This window comes from Salmo salar, chromosome ssa27 (genome assembly GCF_905237065.1).
Source record: "Salmo salar chromosome ssa27, Ssal_v3.1, whole genome shotgun sequence".
NCBI lineage: Eukaryota > Metazoa > Chordata > Actinopteri > Salmoniformes > Salmonidae > Salmo > Salmo salar.
Genome location: NC_059468.1, coordinates 13,874 through 26,853, shown reverse-complemented (window position 1 = coordinate 26,853; position 12,980 = coordinate 13,874).

Below are 12,980 nucleotides of genomic sequence, written 5' to 3'. Positions count from 1 at the left end.
GTCCCTAAAAACGATGACTCCGATCATGCCGAAAAAGCGACATTCTGGACAGGCCTAAAAAAACATTTTAAAACCATTTTCACAAAAAATTGCAGATATTTTTTTTTCATTTTCTTGACACAAAAACAGTGACCTCGGTCATGCCGAACTAGCGACATTCTGGACAGGCCTAAAAAAAAACATTTTAAAACCATTTTCACAAAAAATTGCAGATTTCTATTTTGTCCCTAAAAACGATGATTCCGATCATGCCGAAAAAGTGACATTCTGGACAGGCCAAAAAAAAAAATTTAAAACCATTTTCACAAAAAATTGCAGATTTTTTTTTTTCATTTTCGTGACACAAAAACGGTGACCCCGGTCATGCCGAACTAGCGACATTCTGGACAGGCCTAAAAAACATTTTAAAACCATTTTCACAAAAAATTGCAGATTTCTATTTTGTCCCTAAAAACGATGACTCCGATCATGCCGAAAAAGCGACATTCTGGACAGGCCTAAAAAAAACATTTTAAAACCATTTTCACAAAAAATTGCAGATTTCTATTTTGTCCCTAAAAACGATGACTCCGATCATGCCGAAAAAGCGTCATTCTGGACAGGCCTAAAAAAACATTTTAGAACAATTTTCACAAAAAAAGCCCAGATTTGTTTTTTTCATTTTTTGACACAAAAACAGTGACCCCGGTCATGCCGAACTATCGACATTCTGGACAGGCCTAAAAATACTGTTTAAAACCATTTTCACAAAAAAAGCTCAGATTTTTATTTTTGTCACCAAAAATGATGACTCCGATCATGCCGAACTAGCGACATTTTGGACAGGCCTAAAAAAACATTTTAGAACCATTTTCACCAAAAATTGAAGATATTTTTTTTTTCATTTTCGTGACACAAAAACAGTGACCCCGGTCATGCCGAACTAGCGACATACTGGACAGGCCTAAAAAAAATTTTAAAACCATTTTCACAAAAAATTGCAGATTTTTTTTTTTCATTTTCACGACACAAAAACAGTGACCCCGGTCATGCCGAACTAGCGACATTCTGGACAGGCCTAAAAAAACATTTTAAAACCATTTTCACAAAAAATTGCAGATATTTTTTTTTCATTTTCGTGACACAAAAACAGTGACCTCGGTCATGCCGAACTAGCGACATTTTGGACAGGCCTAAAAAAAAACATTTTAGAACCATTTTCACAAAAAAAGCTCAGATTTTTTTCTTTCATTTTTTGACACAAAAACAGTGACCCCGGTCATGCCGAACTATCGACATTCTGGACAGGCCTAAAAAAAACATTTTAAAACCATTTTCACAAAAAATTGCAGATATTTTTTTTCATTTTCGTGACACAAAAACAGTGACCCCGGTCATGCCGAACTAGCGACATACTGGACAGGCCTAAAAAAACATTTTATAACCATTTTCACAAAAAATTGCAGATATTTTTTTTTCATTTTCGTGACACAAAAAAAGTGACCCCGGTCATGCCGAACTATCGACATTCTGGACAGGCCTAAAAAAAAAATGTAAAACCATTTTCACAAAAAATTGAGATTTCTATTTTGTCCCTAAAAACGATGACCCCGGTCATGCCGAACTAGCGACATACTGGACAGGCCTAAAAAAACATTTTATAACCATTTTCACAAAAAATTGCAGATATTTTTTTTTTCATTTTTGTGACACAAAAACAGTGACCCCGGTCATGCCGAACTAGCGACATTTTGGACAGGCCTAAAAAAAAACATTTTAGAACCATTTTCACAAAAAAAACTCTGATTTTTTTCTTTCATTTTTGGACACAAAAACAGTGACCCCGGTCATGCCGAACTAGCGACATACTGGACAGGCCTAAAAAAACATTTTATAACCATTTTCACAAAAAATTGCAGATATTTTTTTTTCATTTTCGTGACACAAAAAAAGTGACCACGGTCATGCTGAACTATCGACATTCTGGACAGGCCTAAAAAAACATTTTAAAACCATTTTCACAAAAAATTGCAGATTTCTATATTGTCCCTAAAAACGATGACTCCGATCATGCCGAAAAAGCGACATTCTGGACAGGCCTAAAAAAAAAATGTAAAACCATTTTCACAAAAAATTGTAGATTTCTATTTTTGTCACCAAAAACGATGACTCCGATCATGCCGAAATAGCGACATTCTGGACAGGCCTAAAAAAAACATTTTAAAACCATTTTCACAAAAAATTGCAGATTTCTATTTTGTCCCTAAAAACGATGACTCCGATCATGCCGAAAAAGCGACATTCTGGACAGGCCTAAATTATTTTTTTTTAACAATTTTCACAAAAAATTGCAGATATTTTTTTTTCATTATCGTGACACAAAAACAGTGACCTCGGTCATGCCGAACTATCGACATTCTGGACAGGCCTAAAAAAACATTTTAGAACAATTTTCACAAAAAAGCTTGCAGATTTTTATTTTGTCCCTAAAACGATGACTCCGGTCATGCCGAAAAAGCGACATTCTGGACAGGCCTAAAAAAATTTTTTAAAACCATTTTCACAAAAAATTGCAGATTTCTTCATTTTCGTGACACAAAAACGGTGACTCCGGTCATGCCGAACTAGCGACATTCTGGACAGGCCTAAAAAAACATTTTATAACCATTTTCACAAAAAATTGCAGATATTTTTTTTCATTTTCGTGACACAAAAACGGTGACCCCGGTCATGCCGAACTAGCAACATTCTGGACAGGCCTAAAAAACATTTTAGAACAATTTTCACAAAAAATTGCAGGATTTCTATTTTGTCCCTAAAAACGATGACTCCGATCATGCCGAACAAGCGACATTCTGGACAGGCCTAAAAAAACATTTTAAAACCATTTTCACAAAAAATTGCAGATTTTTTATTTTCTTGACACCAAAAACAGTGACCCCGGTCATGCCGAACTAGCGACATTCTGGACAGGCCTAAAAAAACATTTTAAAACCATTTTCACAAAAAATTGCAGATTTCTATTTTGTCCCTAAACATTCGATAGCCGAAAAAGTGACATTCTGGACAGGCCAAAAAAAAATTTAAAACCATTTTCACAAAAATTGCAGGATTTTTTTTTCATTTTCGTGACACAAAAACGGTGACCCCGGTCATGCCGAACTAGCGACATTCTGGACAGGCCTAAAAAACATTTTAAAACCATTTTCACAAAAATTGCAGATTTCTATTTTGTCCCTAAAAACGATGACTCCGATCATGCCGAAAAAGCGACATTCTGGACAGGCCTAAAAAAACATTTTAGAACCATTTTCACAAAAAATTGCAGATTTTTATTTTGTCCTAAAAACGATGACCGATCCGAAAAGGTCATTCTGGACAGGCCTAAAAACATTAGAACAATTTTCACAAAAAAAGCCCAGATTTGTTTTTTTCATTTTTGACACAAAAACAGTGACCCCGGTCATGCCGAACTATCGACATTCTGGACAGGCCTAAAAATACTGTTTAAAACCATTTTCACAAAAAAGCTCAGATTTTTATTTTTGTCACCAAAAATGATGACTCCGATCATGCCGAACTAGCGACATTCTGGACAGGCCTAAAAAACATTTTAGAACCATTTTCACCAAAAATTGAAGATATTTTTTTTTCATTTTCGTGACACAAAAACAGTGACCCCGGTCATGCCGAACTAGCGACATACTGGACAGGCCTAAAAAAATTTTTAAAACCATTTTCACAAAAAATTGCAGATTTTTTTTTCATTTTCGCGACACAAAAACAGTGACCCCGGTCATGCCGAACTAGCGACATTCTGGACAGGCCTAAAAAACATTTTAAAACCATTTTCACAAAAATTGCAGATATTTTTTTTCATTTTCGTGACACAAAAACGGTGACCTCGGTCATGCCGAACTAGCGACATTTTGGACAGGCCTAAAAAAAACATTTTAGAACCATTTTCACAAAAAAGCTCAGATTTTTTCTTTCATTTTTGACACAAAAACAGTGACCCCGGTCATGCCGAACTAGCGACATTCTGGACAGGCCTAAAAAAACATTTTAAAACCATTTTCACAAAAATTGCAGATATTTTTTTCATTTTCGTGACACAAAAACAGTGACCCCGGTCATGCCGAACTAGCGACATTCTGGACAGGCCTAAAAAACATTTTATAACAATTTTCACAAAAAATTGCAGATATTTTTTTTTCATTTTCGTGACACAAAAAAAGTGACCCCGGTCATGCCGAACTAGCGACATTCTGGACAGGCCTAAAAAAAATTTAAAACCATTTTCACAAAAAATTGCAGATTTCTATTTTGTCCCTAAAAACGATGACCCCGGTCATGCCGAACTAGCGACATACTGGACAGGCCTAAAAAAACATTTTAGAACCATTTTCACAAAAAATTGCAGATATTTTTTTTTCATTTTTGTGACACAAAAACAGTGACCCCGGTCATGCCGAACTAGCGACATTTTGGACAGGCCTAAAAAAAACATTTTAGAACCATTTTCACAAAAAAACTGCAGATTTTTTTCTTTCATTTTTGGACACAAAAACAGTGACCCCGGTCATGCCGAACTAGCGACATACTGGACAGGCCTAAAAAACATTTTATAACCATTTTCACAAAAAATTGCAGATATTTTTTTTCATTTTCGTGACACAAAAAAAGTGACCACGGTCATGCTGAACTATCGACATTCTGGACAGGCCTAAAAAACATTTTAAAACCATTTTCACAAAAATTGCAGATTTCTATATTGTCCCTAAAAACGATGACTCCGATCATGCCGAAAAAGCGACATTCTGGACAGGCCTAAAAAAAAATGTAAAACCATTTTCACAAAAATTGTAGATTTCTATTTTTGTCACCAAAAACGATGACTCCGATCATGCCGAAATAGCGACATTCTGGACAGGCCTAAAAAAAACATTTTAAAACCATTTTCACAAAAAATTGCAGATTTCTATTTTGTCCCTAAAAACGATGACTCGATCATGCCGAAAAAGCGACATTCTGGACAGGCCTAAATTATTTTTTTTAACAATTTTCACAAAAAATTGCAGATATTTTTTTTTCATTATCGTGACACAAAAACAGTGACCTCGGTCATGCCGAACTATCGACATTCTGGACAGGCCTAAAAAAACATTTTAAAACCATTTTCACAAAAATTGCAGATTTCTATTTTGTCCCTAAAAACGATGACTCCGATCATGCCGAAAAAGCGACATTCTGGACAGGCCTAAACATTTTTTAAAAAACCATTTTCACAAAAAATTGCAGATTTTTTTATTCATTTTCGTGACACAAAAACAGTGACCCCGGTCATGCCGAACTAGCGACATTCTGGACAGGCCTAAAAAAAACATTTAAAAACCATTTTCACAAAAAATTGCAGATATTTTTTTTTCATTTTCGTGACACAAAAACGGTGACCCCGGTCATGCCGAACTAGCGACATTCTGGACAGGCCTAAAAAAACATTTTAAAACCATTTTCACAAAAAATTGCAGATTTCTATTTTGTCCCTAAAAACGATGACTCCGATCATGCCGAAAAAGCGACATTCTGGACAGGCCTAAAAAAACATTTTAAAACCATTTTCACAAAAAATTGCAGATATTTTTTTTTCATTTTCTTGACACAAAAACAGTGACCCCGGTCATGCCGAACTAGCGACATTCTGGACAGGCCTAAAAAAAACATTTTAAAACCATTTTCACAAAAAATTGCAGATTTCTATTTTGTCCCTAAAAACGATGATTCCGATCATGCCGAAAAAGCGACATTCTGGACAGGCCAAAAAAAAAATTTAAAACCATTTTCACAAAAATTGCAGATTTTTTTTTTCATTTTCGTGACACAAAAACGGTGACCCCGGTCATGCCGAACTAGCGACATTCTGGACAGGCCTAAAAAACATTTTAAAACCATTTTCACAAAAATTGCAGATTTCTATTTTGTCCCTAAAAACGATGACTCTGATCATGCCGAAAAAGCGACATTCTGGACAGGCCTAAAAAAACATTTTAAAACCATTTTCACAAAAATTGCAGATTTCTATTTTGTCCCTAAAAACGATGACTCCGATCATGCCGAAAAAGCGTCATTCTGGACAGGCCTAAAAAACATTTTAGAACAATTTTCACAAAAAAAGCCCAGATTTGTTTTTTTCATTTTTTGACACAAAAACAGTGACCCCGGTCATGCCGAACTATCGACATTCTGGACAGGCCTAAAAATACTGTTTAAAACCATTTTCACAAAAAAAGCTCAGATTTTTATTTTTGTCACCAAAAATGATGACTCCGATCATGCCGAACTAGCGACATTTTGGACAGGCCTAAAAAAACATTTTAGAACCATTTTCACAAAAAATTGCAGATATTTTTTTTTCATTATCGTGACACAAAAACAGTGACCTCGGTCATGCCGAACTATCGACATTCTGGACAGGCCTAAAAAAACATTTTAAAACCATTTTCACAAAAATTGCAGATTTCTATTTTGTCCCTAAAAACGATGACTCCGATCATGCCGAAAAAGCGACATTCTGGACAGGCCTAAACATTTTTTAAAAAACCATTTTCACAAAAAATTGCAGATTTTTTTTATTCATTTTCGTGACACAAAAACAGTGACCCCGGTCATGCCGAACTAGCGACATTCTGGACAGGCCTAAAAAAAAACATTTAAAAACCATTTTCACAAAAAATTGCAGATATTTTTTTTCATTTTCGTGACACAAAAACGGTGACCCCGGTCATGCCGAACTAGCGACATTCTGGACAGGCCTAAAAAAACATTTTAAAACCATTTTCACAAAAAATTGCAGATTTCTATTTTGTCCCTAAAAACGATGACTCCGATCATGCCGAAAAAGCGACATTCTGGACAGGCCTAAAAAAAACATTTTAAAACCATTTTCACAAAAAATTGCAGATATTTTTTTTTCATTTTCTTGACACAAAAACAGTGACCCCGGTCATGCCGAACTAGCGACATTCTGGACAGGCCTAAAAAAAAACATTTTAAAACCATTTTCACAAAAAATTGCAGATTTCTATTTTGTCCCTAAAAACGATGATTCCGATCATGCCGAAAAAGCGACATTCTGGACAGGCCAAAAAAAAAAATTTAAAACCATTTTCACAAAAAATTGCAGATTTTTTTTTTTCATTTTCGTGACACAAAAACGGTGACCCCGGTCATGCCGAACTAGCGACATTCTGGACAGGCCTAAAAAACATTTTAAAACCATTTTCACAAAAAATTGCAGATTTCTATTTTGTCCCTAAAAACGATGACTCTGATCATGCCGAAAAAGCGACATTCTGGACAGGCCTAAAAAAAACATTTTAAAACCATTTTCACAAAAAATTGCAGATTTCTATTTTGTCCCTAAAAACGATGACTCCGATCATGCCGAAAAAGCGTCATTCTGGACAGGCCTAAAAAAACATTTTAGAACAATTTTCACAAAAAAAGCCCAGATTTGTTTTTTTCATTTTTTGACACAAAAACAGTGACCCCGGTCATGCCGAACTATCGACATTCTGGACAGGCCTAAAAATACTGTTTAAAACCATTTTCACAAAAAAAGCTCAGATTTTTATTTTTGTCACCAAAAATGATGACTCCGATCATGCCGAACTAGCGACATTTTGGACAGGCCTAAAAAAACATTTTAGAACCATTTTCACCAAAAATTGAAGATATTTTTTTTTTCATTTTCGTGACACAAAAACAGTGACCCCGGTCATGCCGAACTAGCGACATACTGGACAGGCCTAAAAAAAAATGTTAAAACCATTTTCACAAAAAATTGCAGATTTTTTTTTTTCATTTTCACGACACAAAAACAGTGACCCCGGTCATGCCGAACTAGCGACATTCTGGACAGGCCTAAAAAAACATTTTAAAACCATTTTCACAAAAAATTGCAGATATTTTTTTTTCATTTTCGTGACACAAAAACAGTGACCTCGGTCATGCCGAACTAGCGACATTTTGGACAGGCCTAAAAAAACCCATTTTAGAACCATTTTCACAAAAAAAGCTCAGATTTTTTTCTTTCATTTTTTGACACAAAAACAGTGACCCCGGTCATGCCGAACTATCGACATTCTGGACAGGCCTAAAAAAAACATTTTAAAACCATTTTCACAAAAAATTGCAGATATTTTTTTTCATTTTCGTGACACAAAAACAGTGACCCCGGTCATGCCGAACTAGCGACATACTGGACAGGCCTAAAAAAACATTTTATAACCATTTTCACAAAAAATTGCAGATATTTTTTTTTCATTTTCGTGACACAAAAAAAGTGACCCCGGTCATGCCGAACTATCGACATTCTGGACAGGCCTAAAAAAACATTTTAAAACCATTTTCACAAAAATTGCAGATATTTTTTTTCATTTTCTTGACACAAAAACAGTGACCCCGGTCATGCCGAACTAGCGACATTCTGGACAGGCCTAAAAAAACATTTTAAAACCATTTTCACAAAAATTGCAGATTTCTATATTGTCCCTAAAAACGATGACTCCGATCATGCCGAAAAAGCGACATTCTGGACAGGCCTAAAAAACATTTTAAAACCATTTTCACAAAAAATTGCAGATATTTTATTTTCATTTTCGTGACACAAAAACAGTGACCCCGGTCATGCCGAACTAGCGACATTCTGGACAGGCCTAAAAAAAAAAATGTAAACCATTTCCACAAAAATTGCAGTTTCTATTTTTGTCACCAAAAATGATGACTCCGATCATGCCGAACTAAGCGAGATTTTGGACAGGCCTAAAAAACATTTTAAAACCATTTTCACAAAAAATTGCAGATTTCTATATTGTCCCTAAAAACGATGACTCCGATCATGCCGAAAAAGCGACATTCTGGACAGGCCTAAAAAAAACATTTTAAAACCATTTTCACAAAAAATTGCAGATATTTTTTTTTCATTTTCTTGACACAAAAACAGTGACCCCGGTCATGCCGAACTAGCGACATTCTGGACAGGCCTAAAAAAACATTTTAAAACCATTTTCACAAAAAATTGCAGATTTCTATATTGTCCCTAAAAACGATGACTCCGATCATGCCGAAAAAGCGACATTCTGGACAGGCCTAAAAAAAAAATGTAAAACCATTTTCACAAAAAATTGCAGATTTCTATTTTGTCCCTAAAAACGATGATTCCGATCATGCCGAAAAAGCGACATTCTGGACAGACCAAAAAAAAAATTTAAAAACCATTTTCACAAAAAATTGCAGATATTTTTTTTTTCATTTTCGTGACACAAAAACAGTGACCCCGGTCATGCCGAACTAGCGACATTTTGGACAGGCCTAAAAAAAACATTTTAGAACCATTTTCACAAAAAAAGCTCAGATTTTTTTCTTTCATTTTTTAACACAAAAACAGTGACCCCGGTCATGCCGAACTAGCGACATTCTGGACAGGCCTAAAAAAACATTTTAAAACCATTTTCACAAAAAATTGCAGATTTTTTTTTCATTTTTAACACAAAAAAAGTGACCCCGGTCATGCCGAACTAGCGACATTCTGGACAGGCCTAAAAAAATTTAAAAACCATTTTCACAAAAAATTGCAGATTTTTTTTCATTTTCGTGACACAAAAACAGTGACCCCGGTCATGCCGAACTAGCGACATTCTGGACAGGCCTAAAAAAACATTTTAAAACCATTTTCACAAAAATTGCAGATTTCTATTTTGTCCCTAAAAACGATGACTCCGATCATGCCGAAAAAGCGACATTCTGGACAGGCCTAAAAAAATTTTTTAAAACAATTTTCACAAAAAATTGCAGATATTTTTTTTCATTTTCGTGACACAAAAACAGTGACCTCGGTCATGCCGAACTAGCGACATTCTGGACAGGCCTAAAAAAACATTTTAAAACCATTTTCACAAAAATTGCAGATTTCTATTTTGTCCCTAAAAACGATGACTCCGATCATGCCGAAAAAGCGACATTCTGGACAGGCCTAAAAAATTTTTAAAAACCATTTTCACCAAAAATTGCAGATTTTTTTTTCATTTTTGTGACACAAAAACAGTGACCCCGGTCATGCCGAACTAGCGACATTCTGGACAGGCCTAAAAAAAACATTTTAAAACCATTTTCACAAAAAATTGCAGATTTTTTATTTTCATTTTCGTGACACAAAAACGGTGACCCCGGTCATGCCGAACTAGCGACATTCTGGACAGGCCTAAAAAAACATTTTAAAACCATTTTCACAAAAATTGCAGATTTCTATTTTGTCCCTAAAAACGATGACTCCGATCATGCCGAAAAAGCGACATTCTGGACAGGCCTAAAAAAAAAATTGTAAAACCATTTTCACAAAAATTGCAGATTTCTATTTTGTCACCAAAAACGATGACTCCGATCATGCCGAAAAAGCGACATTCTGGACAGGCCTAAAAAAACATTTTAGAACCATTTTCACAAAAAAGTTGCAGATTTGTTTTTGTCCTAAATATCGTCATCAAAGCGACATTCTGGACAGGCCTAAAATTTTTAACAATTTTCACAAAAAATTGCAGATTTTTTTTTTCATTTTCGTGACACAAAAACAGTGACCCCGGTCATGCCGAACTAGCGACATTCTGGACAGGCCTAAAAAAACATTTTAAAACCATTTTCACAAAAATTGCAGATTTCTATATTGTCCCTAAAAACGATGACTCCGATCATGCCGAAAAAGCGACATTCTGGACAGGCCTAAAAAAAATTGTAAAACCATTTTCACAAAAAATTGCAGATTTCTATTTTGTCCCTAAAAACGATGATTCCGATCATGCCGAAAAAGCGACATTCTGGACAGGCCTAAAAAAAATTTAAAACCATTTTCACAAAAAATTGCAGATATTTTTTTTCATTTTCGTGACACAAAAACAGTGACCCCGGTCATGCCGAACTAGCGACATTTTGGACAGGCCTAAAAAAACATTTTAAAACCATTTTCACAAAAAAGCTCAGATTTTTTTCTTTCATTTTTTAACACAAAAACAGTGACCCCGGTCATGCCGAACTAGCGACATACTGGACAGGCCTAAAAAAACATTTTATAACCATTTTCACAAAAAATTGCAGATATTTTTTTTTCATTTTCGTGACACAAAAAAAGTGACCCCGGTCATGCCGAACTATCGACATTCTGGACAGGCCTAAAAAAACATTTTAAAACCATTTTCACAAAAAATTGCAGATTTCTATATTGTCCCTAAAAACGATGACTCCGATCATGCCGAAAAAGCGACATTCTGGACAGGCCTAAAAAAAAAATGTAAAACCATTTTCACAAAAAATTGTAGATTTCTATTTTTGTCACCAAAAACGATGACTCCGATCATGCCGAACTAGCGACATTCTGGACAGGCCTAAAAAAAACATTTTAAAACCATTTTCACAAAAAATTGCAGATTTCTATTTTGTCCCTAAAAACGATGACTCCGATCATGCTGAAAAAGCGACATTCTGGACAGGCCTAAATTTATTTTTTTTAACAATTTTCACAAAAAATTGCAGATATTTTTTTTTCATTTTCGTGACACAAAAACAGTGACCTCGGTCATGCCGAACTATCGACATTCTGGACAGGCCTAAAAAAACATTTTAAAACCATTTTCACAAAAATTGCAGATTTCTATTTTGTCCCTAAAAACGATGACTCCGATCATGCCGAAAAAGCGACATTCTGGACAGGCCTAAACATTTTTTAAAAACCATTTTCACCAAAAATTGCTGATTTTTTTTTTCATTTTTGTGACACAAAAACAGTTACCCCGGTCATTGCCGAACTAGCGACATTCTGGACAGGCCTAAAAAAACATTTTAAAACCATTTTCACAAAAAATTGCAGATATTTTATTTTCATTTTCGTGACACAAAAACAGTGACCCCGGTCATGCCGAACTAGCGACATTCTGGACAGGCCTAAAAAAACATTTTAAAACCATTTTCACAAAAATTGCAGATTTCTATATTGTCCCTAAAAACGATGACTCCGATCATGCCGAAAAAGCGACATTCTGGACAGGCCTAAAAAAAAATGTAAAACCATTTTCACAAAAAATTGCAGATTTTTTTTCATTTTCGTACACTAAAAACGATGATTCCGGTCATGCCGAACAAGCGACATTCTGGACAGGCCTAAAAAAAACATTTTAGAACCATTTTCACAAAAAAGTTGCAGATATTTGATTTTCATTTTCGTGACACAAAAACAGTGACCCCGGTCATGCCGAACTAGCGACATACTGGACAGGCCTAAAAAACATTTTATAACCATTTTCACAAAAAATTGCAGATATTTTTTTTTCATTTTCGTGACACAAAAAAGTGACCCCGGTCATGCCGAACTATCGACATTCTGGACAGGCCTAAAAAACATTTTAAAACCATTTTCACAAAAAATTGCAGATTTCTATATTGTCCCTAAAAACGATGACTCGATCAGCCGAAAAAGCGACATTCTGGACAGGCTAAAAAAACATGTAATTTCTATTTTAAAAGATATCGATATGCCGAAAGCGACATTCTGGACAGGCCTAAAAAAAACATTTTAAAACCATTTTCACAAAAAATTGCAGATTTCTATTTTGTCCCTAAAAACGATGACTCCGATCATGCTGAAAAAGCGACATTCTGGACAGGCCTAAATTTATTTTTTTTAACAATTTTCACAAAAAATTGCAGATATTTTTTTTTCATTTTCGTGACACAAAAACAGTGACCTCGGTCATGCCGAACTATCGACATTCTGGACAGGCCTAAAAAAACATTTTAAAACCATTTTCACAAAAATTGCAGATTTCTATTTTGTCCCTAAAAACGATGACTCCGATCATGCCGAAAAAGCGACATTCTGGACAGGCCTAAACATTTTTTTAAAAACCATTTTCACCAAAAATTGCTGATTTTTTTTTTTCATTTTCGTGACACAA